We start from the raw sequence: 18,028 nt of genomic DNA on the forward strand, positions 1-18,028 counted from the left end.
CTAAAGCCTAGGTATTCTTTATAACGGCAAAGCCCATAGGGAAACGTGCATAATCTAGGAAAACAAGTGAGCAACACTAAGCAAAACGAAGTCACAGCCGTGCCAAACAGTGCTAACTCATTAGTAGAGCATTCTCTGAGTTTCTGCAGTTTTATAAACCTCCTTGGCAAGGCCACTGCGATGGATATCATGCACTGGCCTTGCCGTGACGGCGAATGCCCTTCGATGCCTACGCCGTGTGGCACTACTGTCTATCTTGGGCCTGCTTTGGCTTCAGGTGCCGTCATTGGCTGCACGTCTTTATGCATTGGCTAACAACGTCCGCCGAGTTCAATAGGCAATGGTACGTTGTCCATCACTTCCAATTCAACCTTTAATATCGGCCTCTCAAACACAATGGTAGATCAACATTGTCAACAGCTGTTAACAAAGAACGTCAGTGTTTGAATTTTGTAGTCGTTTGATTGGAGACAGTCTAGAAGTGGCGCAACTGCACCACGTCATAAATGCATCGATGCGCGTGGACAAGTGCATCGTCTAAAGTAATTTGGCCGGTAGTGAGTTGAAAAATACTGCAACGCTTCATCGTGCAATCATCCATGCCCAATTACCAGCAAAGCCGTTGCTGGATGATCTTACGTGGCGGCTGTTAAGTTTTATCAGTCGTACAACAAACGCGATTCGGAGCGGTGGTGCCATTGATGATTTTCGGCATAGGGAGCGTCTTGCGTAGCGTAGTGGTATCTGTGCGGCACCATTTATTAAAATCTTAGGTGTTTCTGGAAGTCTCCTCGCGCTGTATTTTCTCGCATGTTTATTAATTTTCTTGTACCAAATGACCAATCACTGCTAGTTTCTTTACAATATGGCCGCTTTGGGAAATGACCTAACGGCTTCACTTTGTTTGTTAGGTGTGATATTCCGGGTGTATTCATTATTATTTCAGTGATTCGACTAACGCCACAATTTGATAGATAAGCTCGCGTGGCAAGACTTCATTACGAGTGATCGAATAATCAACGTCAATGACTCAATGATGACCTGCCCTAAAAGAGTAAAAAAAAAAAAAATAACACCACTTCATTTCTGAAGGAAACTAGGCTGCATGAGAAAGCGAGTCTGCAGAATGAGATTAGCGCAGTGAATGTGCAAAATAATTCGTTTTATGTATTTTTGACTGAAACATGTACTATATATGGACGAGCGTTTCATTTTGGCACACCGCAGCAAGAAACGCTGCTCGCGACAATGGAAGCAACGGAGAAACGTGGAGAACAGCTGCAGCCGATCACGGCACCTAACAATACACACACCTCAAAATTTTCGCGCGACACCATCTGCATCACAAAGATCTATTAAAATAATCCGTGTAAGATGGTCTTAGAGCAGTGCAAGGTCCACATTTTTCTGGCGCAAGTCTAAGCATAATTGTGTCATACGCTGTTGCGTTGTAGCCAGCTCAGGTGTTTTCAAACCTAGCCAGTATCCAGCATGGCCTGAGTCGTTTCACTAGCCATTGTGTTTGAACGAAGCACGACCAGGATTCAGTTATTCCGAAGATCATAATCGCGTATATACTCTTTGCTCGAGACAGATTGGACTGCCCAGTTTTCCAGTGACGCTGTCGCTGAGAAGTGATAAACGCATGCAGAATGCCAGTATGAGAACGAGATGATCGGGGAGCACAGAGTGACCCTTATTCTGTAATCGTAGCACTGTTAGTTTGTCCGCACCTGTTATGTACCTCTACGAGCAACAGCGGCCCGTGGAAGGTCCATATCAAACTTAGTGAAAAGTTCTTAACGAAAGGAACATTGGTCGATAAAATTGGTTGATATTCTCATGTACCCTGAAACGCCCGAATGACTCCCTATGTGCTTTGTAAGCAAAGCTTGCTCTTTTTTGTTGCTTAGGGCTCGTAAGCATAAGGTTTGATGATCTACATGACACAAAAGTTACGGAATACTGTGTTCCACAACAAAGAAGGAGCTCCGGTGATGCTTCCGTGATGTTGGTGTGGCTTAATAACATCGTCATCTAATTTCTGAAGAGGTGAGTGGTTCCTGCGCACTGAATTTGACATTAATTAGTGCTTCCCGCAGGATTCTTCGGGTTAGAAAACATAATGCGTAATAAAGAAACTTTTAAGGCATTATAATATCAACTTCATGGTTGTGAATAATTCACTTTTGCATTTTCTATTGACAGTTGGCTCAGAATAATTTTACCGCATGTATGTAAGCAACATTGAACAATGGAGGTTCGGACAGCATTATGGTTTTGGAAATTGGACTCTATAATCAGTAACTTAGAGCTTCGGTAGATAGGCTCAGAAGACTGTCCTTAATTTACCCTCACAGGTCTACTTCGAAAGTTTTCGTTTTTCAAATTTAAGGAAATGAGCATCCCTATGATGGATGAAAGGTAGGATGTGAAAACATTCAGGAATAGAAATGAAAACTGTCGTGTTGCCCTAAAAATACCATATACATTGCAAGAAGGATTGGATTTGACGTTCTTTATACAAATTTTAATGTTGATTTCATAGGCCATAAAGGTATTGCCAAATAAGCTGGTGGTTCTCTGTGACATGGTCTTGGTACAAGGAGGCGGGGAGGCGACGGGCTTGTCTACCAGATGAGAAAACGCAGGTAAAGAATATGCAAAAGTTTTACCCAACAGTTAGAAGATACTGCTAGTTCATGTACGCTTCCAGAAAACTGACGTCAATGCAACTCTTCAATATATCTTTTTTCACACTTGGAATCTCCGTTCCAGAATAGAGCGTCATATTTCATTGTTCATGTCTTTGCTTATGCGTTTAATAGATCAGCACTCCCATACTTTCGCGCCGAAAAATTCTTTTAGCCCTCCAAGAAATAGTCAACAAAAGGGCGCGTAGACCGTGCACTTTTTAGCACCATTATTTAGAACACTCTATGCTAAGTATAATAAGCGACATTGTCTGCCAAGCGTTTGCGACTGTGTCAGTTCTCGCATCATTGCCACTGCCCTCTATGCAAATTTCACCCAGTAACCAAGCACGTCAGCACGGGAACCATTGTTGGAGAAAACCGCGCTGGCATATAAAAAAAGTAAGAATCGGTACTTGCGAACTTATTCCCTGGCAGCCCGATAATGCACGAAGCTGTACACTGGTGGCACCTCCAATGGCTCGGCACTCAAATATTATTATGCAGAAAGATTCTTCTAGCTTTCCGAAGAAAGGTACTCATGAAAACAGCGCGGCGGCTTTCACACCTTCAACACCGCTATATCGAATGTGCTATATATGAGCATAATGACGCAATAGATCTGCGGAAACCCGCAAGGTGGAGAGAAAGAATTGTGTAGATGTCTCAGTTTCCTTTGAGTAAGCACAATAACCGACATTGTCTGCCTTGTTTTTGCAGCTCGGCTAGTTCTCGCATAATAGCTACTGGCCGCTATGGAAATTTCGCCCAGCAACCAAGCACGTCAGAGCGAGAAACATTGTTGTAGAAAACCGCGCCTGTTTTTTAAAGAAGAACTAGACAAAACAAAAAGAATCGACACTTGCGCACTTATTCCGTGGCAGAGACCGATATTCAACGAAGCTGTACAATGGGGTCACCTCCATTGGCTCGGCACTTAAACATTACTACGCAGAACGATTCTTCTAGCTTTCCGAATAATTGTACAGCGTGGCGAGCGTGCCGAATTCAAATGCCCATATGGTCGTCTGGCTCGGTGGGCACTACGTCTCCAAGACTATAACATTCATGTCGTCTAAAGGTTCGGACGTAAACATGCCACTGCAGACGTTCTTTCCAGTTCTCCTCTTCCCTATGAGATTGGTGTGGCGCCTGTCGTCACCTACGATGCTTTGTCGCTCACCTATGTCATCCGAGCAGCGCAGGGATCATTGGATAGCCTCTCCCCTAGGGTTCCTGTTGGACCGGTCATCGCTAACCACCAACCGCACGCTTCGACGCACTGATCGACACTTTATAATCCGCGATGGGCTTTTATTACTTATCTGATGGTCGTAAATGGTTGCTGGTGATTCCTCGTCGTCTACGTTCCGAAACCTGTGCCTCTTTCATACGGACTCACAATGCGCCCATGCACGAGTATTAAGGACCTGCGCACGCCTGCGGGTTCGGTACTACCGGCGCGCAATGTACCACTCCGTCCGGCAGTACGTCTGCTCGTGCTCTGAGGGCCAAAGGCGCAAGAGCCCACCTTACGCTACCACAGGGCCACTGTAACCCCGGCCCTATCCACCCGGTCTCTCAACCACATCGGAATCAATGTGCACGAGCAGCTTCCGAATACTCGAAACGGCAACCGCCGCGTCCTCGTCGCTGTGGACCACCTCGCGCGCTACGCCGTAACTTCAAAGCTTTCGTCTGCCACATCACGTGAAGTCGTGACGTTCATACTCCATAACTCGTTCTTCGGTATGGTGCGCCTCGTGAGTTACGGAGTGATCGCGGACGTTCCTTCCTCCCCGAAGTCGTAGAAGCCCTTCTTTGTGAATGCAGCATTGCGCATAGGGTCCCCAAACCGAGGGCGTGACTGAATGCTTTATACGAACACTAGGCGACATGCTGGCAGTGCATGTTTCCGCTGACCATACTAACTGGGACCAGATACCACCCTTCGTTACCTGCGCTTACAACAGCGCCACTCAGTCTACCACAAGGTTCTCCCCGTTCTTCCTTCTTTACGGCCGTGAACCTTCCTCCTTCGTGGACACTGTCCTCCCATATGGCGCTGATGTCTCCGAAACCACTAAACTGTCCGAAGTACCTCCCTATGACGAGGAATGCAGCCAGCTCGCGCGCTCAATTACCTCGCGGTCGAGGCTAGCCAGAAGGATTGTGACGACGGTAGCTCCTCCTTGCCGTCATATTCGCCTGGTACACTGGTGTGGCTTCGCGTTCCCTTCGCCCCTCCCGGCCTTTCCACAAAGCTCCTGCCTAAGTGTGACGGTTCTTACCTGGTTCTACGTCACGCGTCCCCTGTCAAATACGTCATTGAGCCTCGCCATTCAAACGGACCAACGGCACCGCGAAACGGTTCACGTCCAACGGCTGAAGCCGCCCTACAACCCGCCAGTACCGCCGTTTCCTTAGCTGGCCAGGGTCATTCCTTCTTCAGTGGGGGGTGATTGCAGTGATATAGAGGGTGTCCCAGCTAACTTTATCGAGTTTAAAAATATGATAATGCCCTGTAGCTGGACAGAACCAAAGTAACGTTGCTTGCCATCACTTGGAGATATATAGATGAATTTTTTCATTCCGTCTAGTTAGATAATTAGTCTTAATTAATTAATCAACTTCTCCAATGTTACAATTATATGAAAAGTGCCAATAAGAAAATTGTGTAGGGCCGTGGAAAAATCCGGTGCAGCTTTCTGTTGCTCAATAAGGGCTACATAAAAGTGTTTTCCTGAGCGTGAAAGAAGCCCGCAAATGCACGCAAACTCATCGCTTCACTGGTCGTTCGAGGCACTTTGCGTGTATTCGGGAGCTACTCTCACCTTCGGAAAAGCATTTTTATGTAGCACGTATTGAACAGCAGAAAGCTGTATCAGGAGTTTTTCATGTTGCTCTACAATTTTCTCATTGACACATTTTATCTAACTATAATATTTGGGAAGTTGAATCATTATTTAGGACTAATTATGTTATAAGGCTTAATCAAAAATATATATTCCGAGTATCTTCAAGAGACGTCAGACAACATTCCGTTGGTTCTGTCCAGCTACGTTGCATTCGCATATCTTCAAGCTCTGGCTAAAGTTACCTGGCTAAAGAATGGGCTGGGGTGCGTTTGGCAGGCATTCTCAGGTCATGAACAGCAGGTTGCCATTACCCTCAGGAGAAAAGTGTATGACAGCTGTGTCTTACCAGTACTCACGTAAGCGGCACAAACCTGGAGGCTTACGAAAAGGGTTCTACTTAAATTGAGGCCAACGCAACAAGCTGTGGAAAGAAGAATGATAGCTGTAGCGTTAAGGGAGAAGACAAGAGCAGATTGGGTGAAGGAACAAACGCGAGTTAATTACATCTTAGTTGAAATCAAGAAAAACGAAATGGGCATGGGCAGGACATGTAATGAGGAGGGAAGATAACCGATGGTCATTAAGGGTTACGGACTGGATTGCAAGGGAAGCGAAGCGTAGCATGGGGCGGCAGAATGTTAGGTGGGCGGATGAGATTAAGAAGTTTGCAGGGACGACATGGCCACAGTTAGCACATGACCGGTGTAGTTGGAGAAGTATGGGAGAGGCCTTTGCCCTGCAGTGGGTGTAACCAGGCTGAGGATGATGATGATGAAAGTTACTTGGGCCACCCTGTTTACGGACACAAGTAAGCGACGAAAAAGCACCCTGTTGCTGCATGCGCTCGCCATGCTTCGCCGTTGATCGCAGCGCTGCTTTCGTTTGTCTTGATCCATGCGAAAAATCGCGTGACGACGTCTAAACATGTGCTTGGAATATGTATAAAGACAGAGAGAGAGCGAGAGAGAGAGAAAGAGGAGGGAAAACGAGGGGCTTGACTTCTGTTATTCACGTCAGCATAAAGCGACCAGGCAATACTGCCAGGGAGAGCATAGGGCAATTAGCTGTGATGAAATCGCAATGTAGGAAATAATGAACACGGGAAATGAAAGGAGACGAACAATGTTGTCAGTGACGCGGACCGAACCCATAACCTTCGCATTACGCATGCTATGTATTACCAATTGTACTACAGCTACGGCCGCCACTCTATCAACTTGCTTATATATATGTATATATATATATATATATATATATATATATATATATTTATTTATCGGACGAAATGTATGATCTGCGCAGCTTGTATTTGTAGAGAATCGTGCGTACAATCGGCGTGAGGTAGGCAGCGGCTGCCAACTAGAGCTGACGTAGGGAGGCAAGTGACGTGATGACGATGCCGTAACACAGTAAATCCACTATAAATGTCGAGAGACTATCATGTACGAAGGCGATTGTGGTGTACGCGTTCAGGTGCACAAAACGCTTCGCGTCAGCAGCATGTCGAGCCTTGACATTTTGATATCTGCTGCAAAAATCTCCTTCGCATTATCGTCGGCACCTGGTTAACGAGTTCTAGCATTGCGACTAGTACGTCAATGTTAACGGCGTTCCGGAGAAAAGTGAACGACCTCCTTCGTCATGTATATACCGGGTGTCCGAAGTAACTTGAGCCAAGCCCAAAAAATGCGCAAAGGCCACGTAGCGCGACAGAAGCAAATTAACCTTGCTCGCCGTCGCTCGGAGGTACTAATATTAATTTTTGCATTCTGCCTAATTACATAATTAGTCCGGAATAATTAATAAAGTTCACATATATTATAAACAGAGGAGAAGTGTCAATAAGAAATTTGTAGAGCAACATGAAATACTGCCGATGCAGTTTTCAGTTGCCCAGAATGTGCTACAAAAGTTTTTTTCAGCTATAAGAGAAGCCCACGAATACCCGCAACATTGCCGTGTGACTAACCGCTCGATACATTTTCCAGGCATCATACGGCGCTAGCTTGAACAAATATGGGTTTAGTGCCGGCAGCGGCTCGGCCAACGTAGACCCGCAGTTGCGTCCGCAGTGCAAGTGTTCGCCGTGCCAACGCCTGTTTTTGCCAGTGAATTATTAGCCTTTGTTGGCTAAGCTGGGCGACCGTACTGGCAATCGTGGACCTCTGTTGCCGTTAGGGCTGGCTACGATTCTGTAAATATTGGCCAACAACGTCCGTTCAATTTTAGAAGCACTGCCGCACTGTCTCTCAGTACTGGTACAGCCGTGAATATCGGTCTGCCAAACACAATGGCATGCGTATATTGGTTTTCACACAGCATACCCTGTGGTACCTACAAAGTTTCTATATACAAATACACCAATCTAGACTTCTTTAAAATTTTTGCCAATAACGCACACTGCAGTGACATCACTGGCTATTACATTACTTCTCGTTTGTTATGCTTGGTATGCACAGTTCTTGATTTTATTGCGAACGCTGGAAACTAATAACAACGTGCATTTCTTTTTTACCTGTGTGGAATCGTTCAACCGGAGAACGGTGACATGTGGCGCAAATGCACTGATGCGCCTCATTGTAAGCGCATTGATGCAGGCTTGCCCATTTGCAGACTCAAGCGGTGTATTATTCAGGTCATGGTGGTATACAATCAGGAGTGATGTGCTCTAACTAAAGCATCTTATAAGCTAAAGTGGCTGGCTGTGATTTAAAAATGCTGCAAGAGCTTAGAGCGCATGCTTCTGGGCCAATTACCAGCAATACCCTTGATGGCAGAATTTCTGTTGCGGCTGTAATTATATTGTTCGTTCATTGCAAGTCTTTCTGGATGGCGGTGGATTTTATTGTTGTTCTAAGGAGCGTATCGTGCCGCATAGCGTCTGGCACCCGATTTATTAGTGCCGCTCGTGAGACCTCTGTCTCGCCGTGTTTTTTTAAAATGTTGCGCGATAAATAATATCTTAGGGCCAAATGAAACCTTCAACGCAAATTCTTTCGCCACAGAAACGAAGCGTGAAAGAAATAGGCGGCATCCTGAAGGCAGGAAGTGGGGCTCTTCATTAGAACAGCTTTAAACATGCTTGCCTGACACCACTCCAACCACAGGAGCGCCAGCAGCATAGTGCGACCAGGCCTGCCTTGTCATCCGTGTTTTGTAGAGTTGGCAGATGCAAAAAGGCCATTGCTCATTTTCTACCTCGGAACTTTATTTGGAATGGCTCTCAATATGATCTATACTTGAACGAGATGCCTGTGGCCGCTTTGTGGGGACAAGCTATGTTATGCATGATGAAAACACGGGGCAGGTGGGAGAGGGAAATTCAAGACGATGAGCAAAATGAGAACAAGGTGAAAGCAGGAGCCAACATTTCGACAAGTGGACTTGTCTGGTTCAAGGCGATATAAGCTTTCCACTTGTGTTATGTGTTATATGTGTTATGATATGTAATTTATGTGTTAGAAATGGCGTTATTAGTTCTAAAACGTATTTTATGGGTTTGATAGTTATCCCATCTGCATCGCGGCTGGAACTATTGCTCATCCTTAAAGAAACTGCTGCCACTTCTTCATCAGATACAGGATTCAGAAAAAAGGGGTCGCTGCTTGTATGACCGACTTAACTAAGCGCTATCATCTGTGGTTATCTTGACAAAATGATAGTTAAATGCATCAGCTAAGCGCTTTCCTGCTAGTTCTTCATTGTTTAAATTAATTTTATCAATGACATTTGTGTCGGCATTACAATTGAGTGTTTTATTTAACATTTTCCACATTAGATCTGTCCTTGTGGAACATGCGGAAAACACTTCACGTGAATAGTGATTTCTCACTGATCTTCTTTCTTTTGTTAATTTGTTTCGAAAAGACTAAAACAATTTTAATAGCTCGAGATCCCATTTTTTTAAATTTCTGTTACAAGTTCTCCTTTACTTTGATCTTACTAAGTAATTCAGGCCTAATCCAAGACTTGTGGAGTTTCTTACATGACAGAAGTCGCTTATATGAAAACGAGTCGTTATATAGCTTCAAAAAATTGTCCACAAATAAATTGTAAGCTCTCGGTGCATCTTTTCGCTGCAGTATGATTCTTGCTCCATTCCGCGTAAGCGCATTTGAAATACGAACATTTCTGTCTAGATGCGAACTGTTTACCTTCCATGTTCTTACGAGTTCCATCAAGTGGTCTGCGCTTCTCTGGCTTCAATAGAGGGCCAAACTAGCTCCCCCTGCAGTATGATATAGCGAGCGCGAGAGTACACATGGAACAAAAAGAAGGAAGCGACAAGAACAGGTGATGACTTCCAACAGGCGTTTATTACAAAGGAGTATGAATATATAACGTGAATATACAACATGAATGTATAACATCTAGCCCGGTCTCGCAACCCCTGCTGTGCCTCATTTGTGGTTTTACCCTGTTCACCTAATGTTAACATTCCTGTCGTCCTTTGCTAGCTTTCCATGCCCGTCGAGATAACTGATTTTAAGCACGCAGCAGCGTTCCCATAGATAAGCGTTCGCACCATTACTCCTTGCCATATTCCTCGGCGGAATTAATCTTTATTGGTGTATAGGCTGTTCGAACAGACCGAAGTATAAAGAACGAACAGAAGTGAATGCACATAGCCCTGACTTTCAACAATATTACTGCCTAACCTGTCTTCTACACGCTGTGTCCCTGTATTACCAGCAAGCCTAACTTAATATTATTCTGGTGTTTAACTTTCATTAACGTTATGTTGTGCTTGCACTTCATACAAGCTGTTATTGTTGTTCAGTGCTTTAGTGTATCCTTCGTTTAAGCTTGCACCAAAGTACTTTCAATGCATTTTTTTTTGCTCGCGCTGCAGCTTTGAGTTCTCGGAGGCATATGGTACAAGGTACGAGAGACGCCAAGATACGCAAGTCAAAGTGCTGTTCTATTTGCATCTTTTCATGTTCATTATCCCATCATTATGACCCGGAGCGCACCTTGGGGACAACTGTTATTCCCTGGTTTCTTACTTTTACCCTGTATATCCATCCATGGCCGTTCTTTACCTGGGAGCGCGTCCTTCTCTGCTCTAAAAGATTGATGTGTTAAGCGGAGACGGAACGCAGGCTGTAGGAATCAAATTTCTCCGAATATATAGTGGATAGTGCGACATCATTGCCTGCGCAAAGTACAGCAATGGAAATAATATTCTAGATATTCATTCGCCATACTTTAAGAAATCGGGTACACACACTTAAGCTGTGGCACAGTAAGTGCAAAAATTATGCATTTTATAAACTATATATTTTCAACGGAGAGTGCCCAAACGCGACAACAATGTTTGATATCTTCCTTGCTTGGCACTTCAACCCTGGTGGACAGCATTCCGCAGTGAGTATCTTGAAGAACGTGAGTTCTTTCATCCCCACGTACTTTTTCCACAGCCTGAGGCTGCAAAAAAGAAATAAGCTGTGTGTCAATATTTAGTTAAGTGTCTCTGTAGTTAGAAGAATAAGAATGCTTGAAAACAATCAGCAATCCAAAGCACATTTCATTTTGGGTCAACTTATGTAGCCCTTTGGTTCATCAGTTAGCTAAGACTGATGAACTAATTTTAAAAGAAAAAAGCAAGAATATTCAAAAACATTTCCCAAGTTGAGTAATAACAAAATATAAGACAGAACAAGTTCACTGGCACGGAATGCAAAAATATGCAATAAAGACGCACTCCTCGTTTGGGACGGGGGTTTGAAGTAAACAACATGCGCCAATAATGCAAAGATGAAAGAGGTGAAAGGGCTGTGCTTCTGAGCTTTCCCTATTTTGTGTTCAAATTTGTCACCTTGACTGTCTGCTTTAACGCGACAGCGTTAAGGGGCCCACGTCGCTGAAAACCCGGCGTCGGCGTCCCGCGTGCGGCGTTCAAGATTTCGAAAAGAATACTGAACTTTTCCTGCAGCACCTTCTCCACCACAGGTGTGCATTATCCTGGGCGCGTCTTCGTTCTGGACGTTGGAATCTCTGGCTCAGTTAGCCGTCAAGGTAATGGATGTAGCTTTTCCCTCCGCGGCCACTGTTCATCGCCCTTCTGACCCTGCGTCCCACGACGCAGCCGCTGGGGACAGATATGGTCGTCTGCTTGATCCTCACGAGGAGCTCATACGGCAAGCAGCCTGACTGACAGCGGAGGTCGCTGCCATTCGAACGCGGCGGCTGCGTTCTTAGTCACGAACTCGCCGCCCCTGCCACCGGCACTCTGAACGCCGTTCTACTCCTCCCCTTACGCTTTGCTGCTACCACCGTCGCTAGGGCTCTTGCGCAAGCCAGTACCGCCAGCCCTGCTCCTACGCAGGAAACGGTTGGGCTTACAGCGACGACTGTTCCCAGCCCCATATCCAGTTGGCTTTTCCACATCATCGACCACGTCACCGATGTCTGCCATCTCGTCGACAGTGGGGCCGAGATGGGCGCCCTTCCTCCTACATTGGCTAAGCGCCGCCATCCTTCCGTCTCGCCTCCTCTCACCGTGGTCTACGGATCGACCATCCGGACCTACGGACAAAAGTCGGTGACTTGACATCGGCCTCAGACGTACTTTTGGCTGGATCTTTTTTATCGCGGCCATACGCCAGCCCATCATCGGAGCCGTGTTTCTTTGGCACTACAAGCACGTCGCCGACGTGCAGCACAGCCGCGTCATCGACTCGGGGACGAGCGTAACCATCCAAGGACTGTTGAGCTTAACCGCCCACGCCTTTCGTGCTCCACTGCTTCGGCTTCTCCAGGCGCACAGGGCTTGCTCCCGACCCTTCGTCAGCCGTCCTTGCCGAGTTTCCGCACGTCTTAACAAAAGTGAGGGGTAGCATTTATTTTAGTGCACCAAAAATATATTCTTAGCAAGCAAACGAATTCCAAAGACCAAAAACATGGACTAGTCAACGACCCAGAACTCAAACGTAATGAAACACTTTTTAAACTTCATGGTATTTATTACACATGCGAAAAGGTAAGTGCGTAAGCTATACTGAGTGTCCTAACTATTGCACACCAGGATTTAAAAATATGACAATTCCACGTAGCTGGACGAATACAAGGTATTGTTGTTAGCCGTCGCATGGAGATACTCAGGTTCTTTTTTTTGCATTCGCTCTGATCACATCATTAGTCTTAATTTATTAATGAATTTCTCAAATATTCTCATTTGATGTAAAAGCAATGATGAAATTTTAGAGCAACATGACAAGCTCCCTTTACAATTTTCTGCTACTCGATAAATGCTACACAAAACAACTTCTTTTGGAACGTGAAAGAAGATCGTGAATAGACGCATACTGCATCGAGCGGCCAGTCACTTGGCCATTTTTCGCGTATTCGCGGGCTCCTTTAACGCTCGGAAAAGCACTTTTATGCAGCACGTTTTGAGCGCCAGAAAGCTGTATCGGGAGTTATTCATGTTGCCTTACAATTTTATCATTGACACATTTTATCTAATCATGTATTTCAGAAGTTGATTAATTACATTGGACAAATTAAGTAATTAGGCGGTATGCAAAAAATAATCTATCTTCAAGCGACCGCAATCTTTGCCTTGGTTATGCCAAGCTACGTGGTATTTGCATATTTTTAAATGATGGTGCACGATAGCTGGGGCACCGTGTATATATATCCAATACACAGGAGAGATGCGGACACTCCCCAAAGAGTTTGCTTGTACAACTATATTTCACATGTGCAGCTATAAGACTGGCTTGTGAAATGGCCAATTTGTGTCACGCCGCCAATGCCACGGCGAAACCTTGGACCTCTGCAGAAGGCTAGCCGCCCGCAATCGTTGAAAAACACATAGGAGGCGGCAATAGCGAAAAGTCATTAGCCTTTGGGGGCGCAATCTCGCCTCTTTCCCCCCGACGGTCAATATCTGTGTGGGCTCGCCAGAGGTGTATCCTTTCAGCGAGAGAGATGGTTAAGCTTCGTGTGCTCATTCGTTCCTTGTCCTCGGCGCGCAAGACGCCGGTGGTGTCTGTGTGTGCGGGTCAGTGCTTTCCTCTATGCTGGGCGAGTGGCGGCGGGAAAATCAGTTCAGCAGACTGCCATGTGGCGAGCGGTATCCGCAAAGGTGGAGAACGCTCCTTGTCTCCTGCTGGGCGGAGCGCCAACGTGTGAGCACGGATCGACATGGGCTCCTCGAAGCTTTGGTCCTAACAGCGGGAAGCTCTCTGATGGGAGTCCAAATGTGTGCTAAGAACACGTCCAAAGACGCCCACCTTCCAGTCAGATGAACTTTTCATATTTCCTGCGCAGGTAATGCCGGAATTTGGCCGGCGGCTCAGACTAGCAGTGCTTAGCTGGACGGCAACTGGACAGCACCGACGCCACGCTCTCTCGCGGGCTTCTGAAGCATGGATATAGAGCAATCAATAGTATCTGCTGCGACACTCGGCCTAATACCGAGTGTCGCATTGGTTAATACCGACGCTTGGTCTTCTACTACATATTAAGCCATGGCTACTCGGTGACCCAAGTTGCAGGAGAACCATTCGACATATAGAGAAAGAAAGTCAGGCAACCACCGGGAAGTTGGTGAAGTGTCTGAAGCTGGTGATCGTATTATTACCGTGTGATAAGTTGTGAAGGTGATGAGTGAAATAACTTACGAATACACAGCAGCAGTAAATGATTCAAAGAGTGAGTAAACTCCCGCAGTTCCAATCTCGCCGCGAATGTAGACGTTAACGTAATTAGCATTGAGTCAATGTAGGAGCGCACTGTGCTGTCAGCGTCGTATTGTGTCATACATGAGGTTTGCAAGCAGCCACGCAGCTCTCGTGCTTTTTACCGGACACGCTCTGCCATCTAGAGGTGCCACCACGAAGTCCGCACGTGGCGCGGGTGTGAACGTTTGTTTAGTCAAGTATGTCTGAGCATATAGGACGCGGGTTCAATTCCGCGCACCACTAAATGAGGATAAGGAGCACCACATACCCAGCGGCACATATGCCGTGATCGAAGTTGGTGTGAAAGTGGTCCAGTAATTAGTGCCACGAACCCACCGACAACAATTGACATCAAAGAGATTCACCGACGTGCGGCATATGCGCAGTTGAAAAGCTTGTGCGAAAGAATTTCATTGATGTGCGGCACAAAGCCAGTGCCTCGCACCCTGTTGCCCAAGCTTGCCGGATGGTTGGGTTTGAACCCTGTTTCCTCAGCACAGAAGCTCGATGCGCTACATGTTGTCACGCGGTAGTGACGTTAAAGAACACAGTAGCAGTACTGTGAAAGACAAAACTAGGTTTTATTGGCCGAACTTGTGCCCGCAAAGACAGGCTACAATTAAGCACAATGAGAGCGGCGAACAGAGTCGGCGATCGTCGATAATCGAATCAGCGGGTCAAGCGCGTCAGCTTTTATAGATCAGTCGTCGAATGTTGCAGGGTAACCGCTGGGACCCGCGTGTCTTCTACAAAGTTCTACACTGTTCGCGTCGCGCATACATGCAATCAGATTACACAAGTTTAGGGGAAAGACAGCGGATGGAACCATCGATAACATTCCAGAAACTTCTTTTACATGCAGGCGCGTCCTGCGCTGTGCGATAACATTTGTTAGGTGGTGAGAAGTGATCGCCCGATAAAGATAAGGAAGTACAAGTGTCAATATTGTTACGGAAGGATAACAAAAGAGAAACGAAGGAGATCGCTTGACGCTGACTGCAGCGTGTTGTTGCTGGTCAGCCACCTTAACCACATTGACTCTGGTTGTACATATATTGTAAATACAGTCTGTCTATATTCCCAACATCCCTTAACGATACCATACCATGGACCCTGCAGTAACCCAAGTTGTCTGGAAAATGCTAAGAGACAAAGATGGCTAGCCTTCTGAGAGGGTGTTAAGTATCATACGAGTGCTTACCGACTTATATATACTTACGTGGCTGTCTAGTAGTCGTAGGAGGAGTTTGGCGCGTTGTTGAAGCAGGGCTAACCTTCCAGCGATAACCTGCTTGAGCGCATGTGGGACCCCCTAACCGTAACGGGGACAAAAGACAAAATATGGCTAGAGCGACGAAAAGAAACTGTTTGCAAACCATCTCCGCAGTCTGCAGCAAGAGACGCGTCGTGGCTGCAACTTCAATTCGCGGAAATTTATGCTCCATTTTGGACAATGAACCTAAAAAACAAATTTTCTTTAGAATTGAGTTGCTGTTCTCTGTGTTAGGCAATCTGCTACGGGCAGGCGTGCAGATAAATGATTTTTCATCGCACTTTGAACAATCTGTTTTATATCAAGAACAATTCGCCCTTCGATTTTGAAGTAGCAGCATCTTCAGGAGAAGAGGGTATCTGCGACTGTAACAATGCCCTTCTGAGACGCAATGCTAGAGCGTATGGCTAGCAGTAGCCATGTGTATAACCTTGAAAACATAAACTGACGATGCTTATAACTTCGTGACATAAAAAATGAAAGGGGAGTATGCATTTTCTTTATTGTACCACCCTTTGTTCGAAACATTTGCTCGTGCAAAAACGCCGGTGACCTAGTCCTGTGCATCGAAGGCACGTTAAAGAGTCCCTGGTGTTAAAAATTATTCCATAATCCCTCCCACCGGCGTGCCTCATAATCAAACCGTGGTTTCCGCATGTAAAACCCGATAATTCAATTCAATATCTTTGCTCGCTTGCTCTCACAGAAATTCCCCTTACAGGCACCTCCATGCTTTGTGATTTAATTTCTTTACACTTGTTGGTAAATGTCGCGCTGTACTAAATGAGCAAGCGTTTCGATTCCTACCCGAGAAGGAAGCCCGTCTGTCCCACACGTGAGAGGATCGCTTTCAAGATAAGACGCGCAGCAGCGAACGAATCGACCGTCGCGCTGCCTCTCGCTTCAACACGACCAAATGGACCAGAACGTAGCACACACGAAGTTATCATCACTCGGAGCACTCTGTCCCGACCACAGATTGCTTTTAGGATAGGGTCGGCGTGGTCGTGCTATACGCAGCCGTCGCCAGAGTGTAGTTCATCATGGTTGATTACCATGATCATTGAACACATCTATGTACCAGGCCTGTCAAACGTGACACTATTCATTACTTCACTTGCTGCAGCACGCATCGGCCAGGGTTCATCTTCCACGAAGCAGCCGCATCATTCAAACCCACCATCATGCATGCTAAAGATAAGGGAGAAGCGCGATAATAACCAAACGAGAGACCATGTAAATAATACATCTGTATATTTGCATCATTTACAAAATCTCTCTCTTCATTTCGTCCCAGGTCCTCATCATCTCACTCACCGTCTAACCTCGGCGCCCACCGCAGCTTACCTCAAAGACACGGTGCGCGAAGCCATGTGCCGCGACGGCCGAGCTACAAGACGACAAAAGCGCTAACCGCGATCCCACCGCTCTTACGCTTTATAGGGAGCCTGCAAGCGACGACGTCGACGCTGACGCCGACGCTGATGGTGTAACTGCGCCTTGAGTGTCCATAGAATTCATATCGCAATAAAGATCCTGCGCGGAAATAGGCGGCTATCGTTCTCATTGTCTTCGGTTTCCGCGCCGTGCCTGCAATCCGCGCAGGAGCCCCCGAATTCCCTACACCAGTTTTGCGCCTGCTTTTATCGCCTGTTATGCGAAACCTCCTGGGCCCTCATACCTCTAGAATCCCCTTTATAAGATTCCTAGGTTTCCTGAAAGATCCCTAACTTCTTATATTCATGGTATGTTTTCAGGAGACGACAGCGGATTTTGATATAGTAATTAGGCTGCTAAGCGAGGTTGGTTCAACTTGAAATTTGGAGGTGGGCCATCTAACATGGGGGGGGGGGCGAATTTGAATATTGCAAGCGGGTGAAATTGAAATGTTTGGGTGGATCCAGCCAAAGTAAGGCCTACCGAGGCGCTGCAAAAACTCAGGCGAGAGCTTGCGTGGAACTCCAACGCGCGCATAACAAAGTCTTGCGATAGGGAGGGTGACGTCACATCCGGCGATGCACTCTACCCTCGTGCAACGCCTCACGCGTTACTGCGGTTCCCTTTTAACCACTCCGCTCCGTCGAGGTGAGCTCGTGCCCGGCATCCTGCCTCAATTTTGTGCGATCGCATTGAAGGGGCTGGATGCGGCGGGAAAATCTGACAATTGCCGACTAAAGCCTAGGCGTCCTTTGTAACGGGAAAGCTCATGGGGAAACGAGCATAATCTAGGAAATCAAGTCAGCAACACTAAGCAAAACAAAGTCATAGCCGTGCCCAACTCTGATAACTCATTAGTAGAGAATTCTCAGAGATTCTGTAGTTTCATAAACCTCCTAGGCGAGGCCACTGCGTTGGATATCACGCACTGGCCTTGCCGTGCCGGTGAATGCCCTTCGATGCCTACGCCGTGTGGCACTACTGTCTATCTTGGGCCTGCTTTGGCATCAGGTGCCGTCATTGGCTGCACGTCTTTAGGCATTGGCTAACAACGTCCGCCAAGTTCAACAGGCATTG

The 18,028-nt window shown here is 46.3% G+C and overlaps 1 protein-coding gene and 1 long non-coding RNA gene across 5 annotated transcripts in view; one reads left to right on the forward strand and one right to left on the reverse strand.

Annotated features, from left to right (window-relative positions):
- Positions 1-18,028, reverse strand: part of LOC129384322 (uncharacterized) — a 73,311-nt gene that overhangs the window by 47,230 nt on the left and 8,053 nt on the right. The window contains exon 1 of one of the 4 annotated variants that reach the window (XM_055069627.1): positions 3,560-3,585. The exons of 2 other annotated variants lie outside the window; for them this stretch is intronic. The gene's annotated coding sequence lies outside the window, so the exon portion shown is untranslated. Of the gene's footprint in view, positions 1-3,117; positions 3,335-3,559; positions 3,586-18,028 lie in introns of those variants that run through there. One more of the 4 variants, XM_055069626.2, reaches the window with a different exon arrangement.
- On the forward strand, positions 222-17,069 carry LOC129384324 (uncharacterized). The gene is made up of 3 exons (XR_008612060.2): positions 222-2,052; positions 2,549-2,651; positions 16,812-17,069. It is a non-coding gene; the product is annotated as an uncharacterized lncRNA (long non-coding RNA).

Source organism: Dermacentor andersoni, chromosome 8 (genome assembly GCF_023375885.2).
Source record: "Dermacentor andersoni chromosome 8, qqDerAnde1_hic_scaffold, whole genome shotgun sequence".
NCBI classification, from domain to species: domain Eukaryota; kingdom Metazoa; phylum Arthropoda; class Arachnida; order Ixodida; family Ixodidae; genus Dermacentor; species Dermacentor andersoni.